We start from the raw sequence: 15688 nt of genomic DNA on the forward strand, positions 1-15688 counted from the left end.
CACATCAGTAGTTGGAGTCACTATCACTCTGTTGTCAGAACTAAAAATCCTAACACTGGATGTTTGTCACCTCAAAATTATTATGTTGGAACCTAATCCCCAATGTGATAGTATCTGGAGGTAGGGCATTTGGGAAGTGATTAGATCATGAGGTCAGAGACCCATGAATGAAATTAATGTCCTTATAAAAGAGACCTCAGAGAGATCGATTACTCACCCCTGTTGCCATGTGAAAACACAGAGAGAAAGACAAATATCTATGAACCAGGAGGTGGGATCTCACTAGACACTGAATCTGCCATAAAACTTGATTTTGCACTTTTCAGCTTCTAGAACTGTGAGAAAGGTTTGTTGTTCAGAAGTCACCCAGTCTATGGTATTTTGTATGGCAGCTTGAAGGGACTAAGACATAGTAATTATTCTTGACCCCCATATCATCTTCATTTCAATAACCAAGTATCTTAATATTCAGATCCATCAAATCTCTTTACATTATCTATACCTACCTTCAGTTTGTCACTCTTACTCATTTAGCTTATTACTGGAGCCTACTAGTTGCTCTGCTCCCGATTTTGCTTTTCACCAAAGCATTCTGCTCTCAGTTTTACTTTTTTTTTTTTTTTTTACTAAAGCATTCTGTATCTTGCATCTAGAGTGATAAAAAAATATCAAACTGATAATGCTTCTTCCCTTTTTAAACTGTTGCAGAGGCTTATTATTGCTGATGAGAAAGGGTCAAACTCCTTAGCCTGACAATGTAAGGCCCTTCGCCATCTGCCTCTTAGACTTACCTCTATATCCACTTTACCTGAAACTCTTGATGACACTTCTTGCCCCTATCTAACCTTTAACTCTCAGCTCCCAAGCTATGTATTCCAATCACACATAATTTTTTGGAATTCCAAAGAGGAGCTATGTTTTCTTTTGCTTCTAGGATTGTATGAGTGGTATTTCATGTTCTTAGAATACCATTGTTTTTCCAGATGACTACTTTTATATCTACCCCATACTACTCATTTGGTCATAATTTGGGTTTCTAGCTTATTTGTTTCAACAGTATCCCACTATGGTTTTATTATTTACTCCTTTAATAATCACTTAGCAACATACTTATTTTACTTCTTTACATGTGAAGCTACTCGAATGCACAAATAATGTATTGCTTATTTTTTTCTACATCTAGCTCCTACTTTTATCAATGCATAGATAGATACAAGAAGGAAAATGTATCAAATGCTGCCACCAGTTAACTCACCACCTAAAGGGGCATCTTTGTCTTTTTAAGGATCCATCCCATAATAAAATACAATTCCAAAATGTATGTTAACTATAGGATAGAGTTATTATCATAAGATGGAAATAAATACTCTAGGCTCAAAACTTATATTAAAATTGCAGTAGAAAAAAATTGCAGCAGGAAACAGTTGAACTGGTATCAACCATGAAATCTCTGGTATACCATTTCCTTATCATGACAAAGTGTATCCCTCTAAACTCTATGCTTGCTATTTCCTGTCAGTTCAAAAGAGGTCTCTTGACAGCTGAAAAAAGTGCAAGAAAAGTGAGAGAAATAGGTACACTGCAGCTATTTACATAGTCATGGATTATCTATCATTTTGAGTGTCTTGTGCCAGAACAGATCTGTAGTGATAAAATATTGCCGGACACTGACAGAAATGGATAAAAGGGCTTCCACCCTTTACCAGTGTATAGCCTGGTGCATGTGCCTCGACCATTCTCAGCTGCACTTCACTAGTTTCAGGATTGGGTTGGATATATGACCCATGCAGTGTGGTTGTAATGACGATTCAATTCAGTGAAAGCAGAAAATATTTGTGAAACTTAGTACTAGCATGTGCTCAGTCATGTTAGCTGATTAACATTATTAAGAATGAGACAATTATTTCCTTCTGTCTCCACACTCACCAGGCAATTCCCTTAAGACCTTCTGGAAGATCATTCTCTTAATATATTTAAATCCCTAGCCTTCATTCCTTCACCCCTAGGTCTATATCTGAGGCTTGACCAGAGAGAAGGCTTCCAGCACCTCTGGTGAAGCTTTCATATGGGAAGAAAGGGGGAAAATTTGAAGACATTTTCCACCACATTTCCACTCCCACCCCTCCTGCATTGTGCCACACCCCTATCTTCAAACTGTCCCCAACTCAGGATGCTGAGAACTGCTGACGCTTTTTGTTCCAGGCTCCCTCAAAAGGGAAGGAGTATGTGCAGTCCACCTGACTTGCAACACTTCATTCCATAGGATAAAATGCAAGACTTCTGTTGACCTTTCTCCAGTTTTAGCTTTTTGCTTATACACTGGCAGTAAGTGATTCAAGTCTTACCTTTTTAATTTCTGACTCGCTACTTTAGCTGGTTACTATGACATCCTATACAGTTAGCTCTCTCCCAGGTCCTGAGCTCCTGATGCCAACTAAAAGAAAATCAAAACCAGAGGTATATACTTTTAAATTTCTGTATTTAAATAAAATTACTTTGAACAACATGTAAAACAAAACAATATGACTTACTTCATGGATATTTTTTATAAAGAGCATCATATAAAATACAGATTTTTAAATTCTGTAACATTTATTAAAAGAATACAATTGCAATAAGTTGCAATAAGCATTCATTCTGGTTTAAAGTTAATATATGCATTTGGATCTTTTGTAAGAATCATATACATAACAAAAACAAAAAATACACACCTTCCAATTAATAAGAGGAGAAAAGCTTTCTTATGAGAGCCCATCTATGATCTTCATACATTTGCTTATTTATTAATTTAAGAAATTGATATTCAGTCTAAAAACTTTTTCAGTTGCTCTTCTTATTACTGGATACATAGTTGTGAAGCAAGAGGGAAATACTCTTATCTCATAAGATACCACTTATCTCATAGTTTTTTTTCATTTGAGGGGAATGTAAAAGAGTGTTGGAACTCAATTGTAGTCTGTCGATGAAAGCAGTAGCAATCTAGATCTCTTTTCTCCCCAAAAAGAATGTAAAATAATTTGCAGCTATGGTTTTGTTTGCTTATTTGTTTCATTTTACCATTACGGTATCAATAGGAAATTGGAGGTGCAAAATACAGAGTTGTGACTAAGGTTTAGGGGATTTACAAAAGCATATTCATGATTAAACATCAAATCTGACATTTTTCTTCCTCTATGATTGTTTTCCTTAAGTTCTTCACTATAGAAAAAACTATAATGCCTGTAAACAGAAAGATACAATACCTGAGTCTTGATATTTTTCTGCTCCAGCCACTCCAACTCCGAGACTAGCTCAGTGGTCTCATTGATAAAGTTGCATTTGGCTGAGTTAGAGGCTATGGAGTAAGTACAAGGACTCACCCTCACTTTGAAATTTTGACATTTTGTGTATCCTTATAAATGCAAAGTAGGAAAGGGTTTCAATTAAAGGTTTCATGAACAATTCTAAAACCATAATTTAAAAACCTAAGTCGAAAGTATTTCTTTTGTTACTCAACACATAACCTATTAGAACAGGCTTTTCTTTCTATAAAGAACTGATTTTTAATCAAATACTCAACATTTGTAGAGTCATTTTTTTAAATGAGCAAAGTAATTCCATCATTCTAACTATACCTTATTTCTGTGATCACATTTTTCCTACAGTTTGATTTTTAAAAATAGAATTTTAAACCCTTTGATATATATGTATATGTATTATACTTCTTATTAAATTGTGTGTATACAATTATTGATATCATTGGAAGTCATCTGATTGAGTTATTCAAAGGTTTAAAACTAGCCAATAAAAGTAAATTTGTCTATTATTTATGTTTATTTTCTATAAAAATCTGTTATACATACCTTAATATTCTATGTTGACAGGCTTGATTATCAAAATAATCAGTAATTTTAAATTATTTTTCTTTTGATATAAATAATCTATCTTTGGTTTGCATAAATTAAATTGTATAAATAGACTTATATTTTACATATACTCAAATCATTAGGTTTAGTAAGTATTTTGTATAAACATTTATCCTTTTGTTATGGTAATTATCAAGTCAAAATGACTATGATGTGGAATTTTATTTATAAATTATTGCTGGTTTTATTTTAATCTAGTCTCAGATACTCGTATTAAAGACATCATATTTATTAGGTCTTTTTTTCTTTGCAGTTATTTTTTTATATTATTTATCTACAAAACATAAATAAAGAACTTTTAGAACATTTGTTGGAAGGTGAAAAAACTATTTCTTAGTATAAGGCATTTTTAATTTCAGATTTATTTGTGCAAAGGGTTAAGGTTATGTGAATGTCATCTCTTTATGAAGTACTACACTCTAGTTTTATTAGTAATTCCCCTCTGCATCAAATCAAACACTACATATGGTTATAACATTGATTTTTTAATTTTATGAAAATTGCCCTACCAACAGCTGGTCTCTTGAACAAATGAATATGTCAATGGCTGATTACAGATTAATGATATAGCTATTCTTCAAAGGTACACCAATTCACATTCAAATTTAGCCTGATAGTAGTTTAGAATGCTTATTTAAAAGGAACACTCTTTAACTCATGCATTTAAATATTTTTATTGATATAGAACTGAATGCTTTTGAAAACATAACATACACACTTCAGAGGAAAAAAGGACTGCAAGAATTTAAATTTAGGATTATTGAAAAGCACATCTGCTTTGAATGTAATGATTTATTAAAACCAGCATGATGCAACTGCTAATCAAATTTCCTTGAAGGCATCAGAAAATACTACATTATCATACAAGCTTATTTAGGGTCTGTTTTTAAAACATGCAACTTGTGAAAATTTAAAAGTTGAGTTAAAAATCAGAAAGTGTTCTGAAATTCCTTTTGCCAAGCACATTTGGAAAAATATGTATTGTTATGCATTTTAAACAATACAGAATTCTAATAATAGCAGTGGTTTTCTACATTTTGGAATACAATAATAACATTATTTTGCCACAACAATTTCTGACAAGGGATGTTCTCTTACCTCTTTACTTCTCTGTCCATCAGTTACTGTCATAAATGATCTAGCTATTTGTCAATTGTATATTTGAAAAATATCTTTTATATTGGGTCCCAATGGTTAGGTAAGTAATGATGAAAGCAATAAATAGGATAAAATTAACAAATAAATCTATGCTCAGTATTAATACTTAGAATATTAGCAGTGTGCCACTTCTCAGTTTTGAAGAATTTTGCTTTTTTGTATCATTATGATTGGCATTATTATGATTGACTTCACTTTGAAAGGTGAGCTTCATTCAAAATTCACATCACCTAACATTAGGCTTGAGGAAAACTTAACTGATATTAAACAAACAATGTATTTAATGTATTTGGTTAAAAAAAGGACTCCAGAACTGAGAACTCTCCTAAAAAGTGCAGTTGATGTGCTCCAATAGAAGCTATTTGTTCGTTTTCTTCACAAAATCACTATTACAGTTTCTATCAGGTTTTTTTTTTAAGATTTTATTTATTTATTAATGAGAGATGGAGAAAGAGACAGAGATACAGGCAGCAGAGAAGCAGGCTCCCTGCGAGGAGCCCAATGTGGAACCCAATCCCAGGACCCTAGGATCACAACCTGAGCCAAAGGCAGATGCTCAACCACTGAGCCACCCACGTGTCCCTCCTATTAGTGTTTAAATGTCCATTTAAACAAATCTGTAAGTTTGGTTCCTGGAGCACAAGTTTATTTGGTCACACAATTTTCTACAATTTAATCCTAGCAATACCAAAAGCATCTGCTGAGATCACAAGAGCATTTTAAGAAAATTAAATATACTAAAAATACAGGGTATCATGTAATCTTGTCCTACAGAAAACTAATTCTTCTAAGGGAGTGTTAGGCAAGTCCCCACAAAGTGCCCAAACTACTGTGTAATATACACACTCACACAGACACTCAAGTTAGTAAAGTTACCTATGAGTTCACAGGCTACCTGTGCAGCAATTAGGCTTCATAACCCAAGTGCTTAAATTCCTTTGGTCTGAAACACTGTCTGAATGAGGTGACTGAGGAACATGGAATAAAATTTGCTCAAGGTCCCACAGTAACTAAGTGATCTAGCCAGAAAGACAAAATTAAAAGATAAATAATGAAAAATAAATAAATAAAAGATACATAATGATTAAAGCAATGCTTAAAATTGCATGAGTTGCTAAACCTTTATTTGAGGGCTTTGCAAGAGTATTACTTTTCTGACTGTTATAAAAATAGTACCTAAGACTGGGTGGCTTATAAACAAGAGAATTTTTCACTTTTCTTGAGGCTGGAAGTCATGATCAGGAGCCAACACAATCAGGGTCTGGTGAGGACGCTCCCCCAGGTAGCAGATTGTTGACTTCTCCTTATATCCTTGTCTGTCACACAGATGACAGCAGTAAGAAGAAGCAGGCTCTTCTTGACTTTTATATGAGCACTAATCACATTCATGAGGGTCTCATCCTCATGACCTCATCAAATCCTAATTTGAGGGATGCCTGGGTGGCTCAGCGATTGAGTGTCTGCCTTTGGCCCAGGGCATGATCCTGGAGTCCCAGGATCAAGTCCCACGTCAGGCTCCCTGCATGGAACCTGCTTCTCCCTCTGCCTGTGTCTCTGCCTCTCTCTCTCTCTCTCTCTCTCTCTCTCTCTCTGTGTCTCTCATTAATAAATAAATAAAATCTTTAAAAATAAAATAAAGAAATCCTAATATGATGAGCTTGCTATAAACTCCACTTCTGAATTCTATCACATGGAAGGTAGGGTTTCAACATGAATTTCAAAGGACAAAACCATTCCTTCAAAAACAGTTCCTATTCTATACATTAAAAACAATATAAGAACATTAGGGGAAAGTAGTGATATTAATTATACCATTCTTGTAAAATTAGATCTAGCAAACATATAATTAATATGATTCAAATGTTAGGACTAGAACATTAATGCTTAGAGCACAAACTAAAAAACTATTGACTCATGTTTTCCTAAAAACATAACATGTTCATCACTTGGGCTATGGAGCTGGAATTGTATTTTCATAATTTTTTGGCTCTCTTAATGTTTTTTAGAAAACCAGAAAAAATCACTTGCAAGCATGGGAAAAATAATTTAATTACTAAAATTATTTTTATGCATATGGTTATTTATTTATTTAATATTTCTCACTTGGACTAGAAATAACTATAAAAAATTCTTGTGTTAAATATACAGCTGCATTTAATGCTTTCCAACCTATTTTCCTCATTCTTAATGTTTTATATTTATGCAAATATAATTAATACAATTAAATAAGCCAATGATACACAATAATTCTTAGTATTCTAAAATATTTATAGTTTTCATCAAATTAGTAATTATTTCTAATGGCTTTACTCTAGTAAGAAATATTCTAAATAGTAGGAGTTTTAAAAAGCTTGATACTCAAGGAAAAATATGTGTTCTGAGGAAATTAGGGTGGAAAAAGCAGATGAATAGAATTAGAAAAATTTTACATCTAAGATATCATATATAGCTTGTTCAAAAGCTGGTAACAGAGGGGTTTTACTATGAAATATATTCTCAGATTTTTTTTGTATATTCTCAGATTTTTAATTTACTACTTTTGAGAAAAACTTTACTAATAAATATCAGGGACAAATTACCCCCAAACTATTAGCTAATCATTTTCTTTTTCTCCTAGAAAAGAACATATTTATATTTAAGTTAAATAATGATAATTTCCTCAAGAATAAAATCAACATAGATTTTTTTTTAATTTTCAATTAATTTATTTTTTAAGTTGGCTCCACATCCATCACAAAGCTCAAAGTCATCACCCTGAGATCAAGAGTCACATGCTCTGCTGACTGAACCAGCCAGATGCCCCACACTACAGATATTTATAGTCACATGATCTACATATAAGTTATTTCCTTTTTATTTCAATGAGATATTACTAATATTTTATCATACATTTATATTTGCAAATTTTCTTAAATGGATCTTTTACATCACCTTATTATTAGTCATTACTTCCTGTAATATGTGAAATAACTTATTTATAGGATATCATGAACTTGTTAAGTATGGGAAACTTTGTATTTTAAAATTTAAAATATCCATAAATGTACATGCATGCAACCTATATTAATATTAAAATAATTTGGGACACCGGGTGGCTCAGCGGTTGGGCGTCTGACTTCAACTCAGGTTGTGATTCCAAGATCCAGGATCGAGTCCCACCTGCTGTTCCTTCAGCCTATGTCTCTGCCTCTCTCTTTCTCTGTGTGTCTCTCATGAATAAATAAGTAAATCTTTAAAAAAATATTAAAATAATTATAATGCTTATTTTTACACAATCTTACTTTTCTGAAACCTTACACATATGCATTTCATTCAACAAGGATTAAAATGCGTAATTTGTTTGTCCAGGACATTTAATACACAGTTTGTACACATAAAAAAGAAACTATATAAAAACTAATTATGTGATTTTTATATTGACTAATGTTAGTACTTTAATTTCTTTTTTTCTTTTTTTTTTCTTTCTTTCTTTCTTTCTTTTTTTTTTTTTTTTTTTTTTTAGTGCTTTAATATCAATGTAAGAGCACTTTGTTTTAATCAACTGCCTTGTCTTTATCTGTTCTGTTTCTTCTTGGATTCTAAGAGTTCAATCTTCTTCTCTTATGCCTTGGGAAGTACCTGAAGTGCTTCCTTCTTATCCAGTGTAAGCAACCCAGAATTTCCAATAGGACAATATTCAAACAGTTGAAATAAAACATACAGAATGCTTCATAGACTTTCTTACAAAATCAGCAATGACAACAAAAGAATGATGCGTATGATTTCCATGAATATAATAGAACTTAAAGTGTTAGTAAAAATCTTTTCACATGATTGCACTGAAATAAGGTATTTTTTGTTTGGTTGAGAGGAAAAAAAAATACATTGGTTTTATTCACTGGCACTCATGCAGTTCATGTCCATGGAGGACTTTTACTCCTTACTTGATAGAGAATGAATGAGATTGTGTTATATTAATAAGAGAATGACAAGCCTCTCTTCCGCATATCTACTATTAAAACACTGTTCTCACCATTGAGTGATATAATTCAACAGACCTTGATATTTGCCTTTTCTAAATAAACTATCACATGTAATTCTATTATTTCTTAAATTATTAATGGATAATAGTTATAGAAATAATCAATTTCTTCCATTTGAATTAAATGTCATTGGTGTAACTCAAAGATTGGCTCTGTAAATACCCTAAGACTGCTAAGAGAGAAGGTGTGCTTACATTCATTCAATTTCTTTAATCTTAATACTGGTATGGGCAAAGAATGCACCATTTTTCAAGTCCATGTTAAGGCAAAGGTAAGAACTGAAAGAAGTTTTCTAATTCATTAGTTCATAAATTTTACACTCTGCATGAATTATTCATGTTTTCAACTTCTCATCCTGTTTTTCATGCTATTCAATGTTTTGTCTTTTTTTTTTTTTTTTTTTTATCCGCTCTCTAAGGAGACCAAACTGAACAAACAGCATCATTGGAGCAGCCATGTTTAGTGGTTTGCTGTTTCTTTTTTTTTTTTTTTTTTCATGACAGAAAGTCTAGCAAGAAACCTGAAGGCCAAATAAACAGATCAGGGTATTTCTGTACTTATTTATTTATTTTTTTTATCTTGCCAAAGTTCTGAGAATGGCAAGAGTGTATGTTATAGCTTCTGTTAATGCTTATCTTTTCCACAGATCCAACTATCTCTCAAATCTGAGTTTGGGGAGATTTCTCCCATCTTCTCTCCATATGGATGGGTTGAAATGACTTTTTGTCAGTCCAAACAAATAAATAAAATACTGACTAAATCGATAGTTAGGATAATAAAAATACACCGAGGAATTTTTCTCAAAGTCAATTTGTCATGTCAAAAGAACATATTTCTAAAGTATTATTTCAAATCCATGAGAGAAAACAACAGCAACTCTATCATTTTAAATGAAATCAAGAAATTCAGTATATTTTGATGAAGGGGATTCACTTACTACTTTCTGTTTTGTTTACATATTCACCTTAATTGATCAGTACTTCTACCGTACTGTCTAATAAATAATTATTCATTATAGCCCTGATTAGAACTACTAAATCCATTCTTCCTTAAGGATGCACTGATCTCATAGCATACCAATGACATCATCAAAGGCCCTGCACAAAATCAACGCATAATGTAGACGATGTTCAAAGACTGGGATGAACAACAACATGAGCTCAAATTAAGTGGCTTTCACTTCAATGTGTTATCAGAACAAACAATGAGAAATGTAAAGGATACAAGGTATTAAGGTAAAATCAAACAAGTGGTTTGATTCTCTTAAGTTCTCTTAGGAATGCACTGGTGTTTGATTTTCAGAGCAATGAAAACAGTGAGGAAGCTACCCCAATGATGATCTTAGAACCAGGAGACTGCTGCCTTTTATTACATTAAGGAGGAAGAGGTCATCCGAGTATTTAGGGGTTAAGTAATCACATCTAAACTAATTACTTGATGAGATGCAACAATGTATTTTTGTGTTTTCTAAAACTCTAATTTTTGTCCTCAGTATTTAATTGTTTTATCAGATATGTAGCTAAATGACTACATTAGTGCTAGTAATAATATCCAGAAATTTAATGTTTCAATGATGAGGTGAGGACAAATCTTCTATGGCTTTTTTTTTTTTTTTTTTTTTTAGCAAGAAATTGTTACATCGCCATAAAGTTATAAAGTTTTTTGGGGGTAGGGGAGTTGGAATCAAACTTTACATCTTGTCATACAAATATACGGTAATTTTTAAACAACTTTATTGGGATATAATGCACATACTATACACCTCAAACATTTAAATTATAGATTTAACTTTTTTAGTGTATTCATTGAGTTGTGAAACCGTCACCACAATCACTTTTAGAACATTTCTGTCTCTTCAAAAAGAAATCTTGCATCTGCCAGAAGTCACTCCTTAGGTCCCACCAAACACCCTAGGAAACTACTAATCTACTTTCTCTCTGAATGAGTTTACCTACTTCGGACATTTGAAATGAATGGGATCATAGAACATGTGGCCCTTTATGACTAGCTTCTCTTACACATAAATATGTATGTTTACACATGTACATGCATATATATGCTTACATATATATGTTTACAATTTTTATATATTCCTTGATGAATTGACCCATTAGAAATATATCAACGCTTTTTTATAATTATTGCTTTATGTGTTTTTTTCTTAAATCAGATAGCAGAAAAGTGTTACAAAAATACTTCTATATTGATTTATTTCCACCTTTGTAGTCATCTTAACAATGTTATTTATTCTGTTATGTGGTTCCCAGTTACTGTTCAGTGGCCTTTCATTTCAGCCTAAAAGTCTCTCTTCAGTATTTCCTGTGGGGAAGGTCTGCTAGAAACAATATATCTCAGTTGTTTGTTTGTCTGTTGTTTGTTTTTTAATAGATTCGTAGATACAAAATTCTTGCTTTCATTCTTTTTCTTGTAAACCTTTGAATGGCATACTACTATATTCTGGCCTCCATTATATCTGATGAAAAGTTGGCTAGTAATATTAGATTTTTAAAATATTTTATTTATTCATTTGAGACAGAGAGAGAGATGACATGGGTAGGGGGAGAGGCAGAGGGAGAGGGAGAAGCAGACTCCCCACTGAGCAGGGAGCCCAACTTGAGGCTCAATCCTAGGACCCTGAGATCATGACCTAGGACCCTGATCGATCATGACCTCAGTTAACCAACTGAGCCACCCGGGTCCACCACCACCATAAAAGTAATATTGTTAAGGATGCCTGTATGAGTTATGTCCTGGAACACACATTGTTTCAAAGTTTTACAAAATTAAATTTGGGCTTCTTGTTTTTTTGCCTCATTCCCTCCTGCTCTGGTGGCTGAGGGGTGGTGACTATAAGGACATCAGTGTGGGCGGCACCACCATGTCTGCCTGCTGGACAAAATGCCCCACCACCACCACCTGGACCTGCTTCAGCAATGACTACCAACACTTCAAGTTGCCCAGCAAAGTTGCTTTCCCTCTGCTCTGCAGGTGTGTGAAGAACTCTTTCATGCAGAAATAGGCTGCAAAAATTATTAATACCAAGATGTTATCTTTAGAAGATTACCAGAAACTAGAATGTGAGGTCAGGATATTCTGACTTTTGAAACATCACGCACCTTCGTGGCAGTATTTCTGAAGTATTTCACGACCTCATGTTTGGCCTTGTTACTGGCAAAGAGCTCTTGGAAGAGACTGTGGCCAGAAAGTACTACAGTGAAGCTAGTGCTAGCCAGTTTACATCAAATTCTGGAAAGTATTCGCCATATCCATTAGCATGACATTGTCCACTATGATCTGAAGTCTGAGAACCTACTGCTAGCAAGTAGATACAAGAATGCCAACATGAAGCTGGCTGATTGTGGTCTAGACATTGTAGTTTTTTGTTTTGTTTTTGTTTTTCCCAGTTCTGGTATTTTTATTTTTTTTAATTTTTTTTAATTTTATTTATTTATGATAGTCACATAGAGAGAGAGAGAGAGAGAGAGAGAGAGGCAGAGACACAGGCAGAGGGAGAAGCAGGCTCCATGCACCGGGAGCCCGACGTGGGACTCGATCCCGGGTCTCCAGGATCGCGCCCTGGGCCAAAGGCAGGCGCCAAACCGCTGCGCCACCCAGGGATCCCTGGTATTTTTATTTTAGGAAACACATTGAATCGAACAGGTTAGAGCTACTGCTTCCTTGTTCTGGGTGTTTCTATCCACCATTTCAAAAAACATACAGTCAAATCTATCTTCGTCCATTCTGTGAATGAAGTAATAACCAAACATGATCACTGGTTACTTCAAAAGAACCATTTAGGCAAAATCCAAAAATGTTAGTCCTGTTTCCACTTTATGCCCCCTTTGCTTGACTTGATATGTTATACTCTATTTCTTCTCCTATGTAGAGCCTTTCAGTAGCCATGAATCTGAAGAATTCCTTCTGCTGCCACCTACCAGTTTATCTCTCTGCTGCAAGCAGGCTGGGCTGTGCCTGAATCCAAACCACTGCATTTACCATTCATTATACAGCTGCATTATTGGGGGAAAGGGAGTTCAGAAGGGCACTGACCCTGAAAGTTCTCAATACTTCTCACTCATCATCAGGAAGGGGGAAGAAGGAAAGTTCTTTTCTTTAATTTGCTTGTTTTTGGTTTTTTTTTGGCTCCTGAAAAGCATTTTGCATTGGCCTCACAGACATAGAAGGAGCCATCATCTTTCATCAATAGGTCAATGCCACACACATCCATCCCCAAGATATTAGACATCTGGATACCTAGCTGCTTTCCTTGCTCACTCAATGAGCACATCAGCCCCACACCACCTAGTGAGCAGTTGCTTTGCATCCTTCAATCTGTTGAACAACATAACATGGCGCCAACTACACGGCCTCCCACAACAATGAAACACACATCCCTGCTATAAGAAGAACAGCAGGCTTGGTTTAATTTTGATGGCATCCTAGGTTATTTGTCCCTTGAGGCCTTGAGGAAAGATCCCTACGGAAAACCTGTGGTTAACCAGGCCTGTGGAGTCATCTTGTATATCCTTCTGTTGGGAAATTCTCCTTTCTTGGATGAAGATCAGCACAAGCTATATCAACAGATTCAGGCTGGAGTGTATGGTTTCTCATCACGAGAGCAGGACACAGTGACTCCTGTAGCAAGAACATGATTAACCAGAGCTGACCATAAAACTCCACAAAATGCGTCACACCTCAATAGGCTCTCAAGTAGCCATGGGGCTGCAAAAGATTCCCCAGTGGCCTCAATGATGCATCATCAAAAGACTGTAGAGTGTTTGTGCAAGTTCAATGTCCTGAAAAAACTGAAAAGTGTCATGCTCATGGCAATGCTTTTCTCTAGGAACTTTTCAGCTGACAAAAGCATAGAATGAGAAGTCAAATGGTGGTGTAAAGTACCAGAAACCACTGTATACAGTATACCAGAAACTGTATACAGTTTACGGATGGCCTCAAGAGCTCCATAGAAAGCTGCACCACCACCATGAAAGATGAGGACATCAGAGGGCACAAACAGGAGGTCATTAAGATCATTGAACAACAGATAGAGGTTGTTAACAATGGGGTCCTTGAGATCTACAGGAAGATTAGTGATTTAATCCTTACATTTTTTTGAGCCCCAAGCCCAGTATAGCCTCCCAGAGATGGACTTCCATAAGTCTTACTTGAAGAATCTCTTACCTCAAAGCAACAAGCCCATTCAAACTGCCTCTTGAACCCACACATCTACCTCATTTATGGATGCAGCTTGCAACCCTTACATCCACCTCACCTGTACCTCGATGTGCAGGGTCAGCCTCTCACCAGCCAATTGGGAGACCACAGTCTGGCAATGTTGGGATGGTACATGGCTCAGTGTCCTCTATCACCGCTACAGTGAGCTCAGGCACAGAGGCATTAGGAGATGCCAGCCAGCCAGAGATCACTGAGCCTTTGCAGCCAGTGCTTCTGGAGGACCTGAGTGACAGAGGCACAAACCATTTGAAGCTTAAAACCAATTACAAAGTAGTGGCAGTCAAGGCATGCTCTTGTATGCAACCCTCCCATCTGCCCTTTTTGTCTATATCTGTTCTACTGAGGTATTTTTTATAGTTAAGGGGGAAAAAAGGAAAAAATATTGTTTAAAATAATGGAATTCATATGGTAGTTATATTTTTAATTTTTTGAGGAACCTCCACCCTGATTTCCATAATGGCTGCATCAGTTTACATTCCTACCAACAGTGCACGAGGGTTCCCTTTTCTTCACATCCTCGCTAGGATTCATTATTTCATGTCTTTTGACAATAGCTATTCTGACAGATGTGAAGTGATATCTTAGTATGGTTTTGATGTGTATTTCCCTGATGATGAGTGATGTTGAGCATTTTTTCACGTGCCTTTTGGCTGTCTGTGTGTCTTCTTTGGAAAAATGTCTATTCTGATCTTCTTTGCCAATTTTAAATCAGATTGTCTTTTTTGTTGTTGTTGTTATTGAGTTGTATGAGTTCTTTATATGTTTTGATACCAACCCCTTATCAGATATGACTTACAAACATTTTCTCCCATTCAGGATAGCTTAGGAAATATAGTCAGTAATATTGCATTAATTTTGTATAGTGATAGATGGTAACTACACTTTTCATGGTAATTATTTTGTGAAGTATGTAAATGTCAAATCACTATGGTGTACACTTGAAACTGAATTGTTTGTCAGTTATACCTCAATTTTAAAGAGAGAGAGAAAAAATCCTGACCAAAAAAAAAAAAAAAATTCAGTTAGGCTTGATCTGGGTCCAAGTAGACTCTTCTTAGATATATTTTTGCCTAGTTTTCTTTGTTAAAATTCTGACTGGTTAAAGTTTGGATTGTTGCTCTCATGGAGCTACCAGCGTCCTCTTAATTGCTTACCAACAAAATTTCCATTGTTTTCAATGGTGTCCTTATGGTTAAACTTCCCTGTGCTCTGTTCCAAATTGAGCCTCTTTCTTTGTTCTATTGCCTTCCCCTCCTCCTGTGTATCTTTTGTGTACCACTGCTGTGGAGTTGAGAAAAAGGTAGAGACAGTGGATGAATTCTCTTAGAATGATATTTTTTTTCTTTACAAACAAAGCTCTGTGCAGGG

At 34.8% G+C, this 15688-nt stretch overlaps 1 pseudogene; it reads left to right on the plus strand.

The window, feature by feature from the left end:
• Positions 1–11963: 11963 nt before the first annotated feature.
• LOC100856556 lies at positions 11964–14514 on the plus strand (annotated as a pseudogene).
• Positions 14515–15688: the final 1174 nt, after the last annotated feature.

The sequence above is a fragment of the Canis lupus genome, chromosome 38 (genome assembly GCF_011100685.1).
Source record: "Canis lupus familiaris isolate Mischka breed German Shepherd chromosome 38, alternate assembly UU_Cfam_GSD_1.0, whole genome shotgun sequence".
In the NCBI taxonomy this organism is placed as follows: domain Eukaryota; kingdom Metazoa; phylum Chordata; class Mammalia; order Carnivora; family Canidae; genus Canis; species Canis lupus.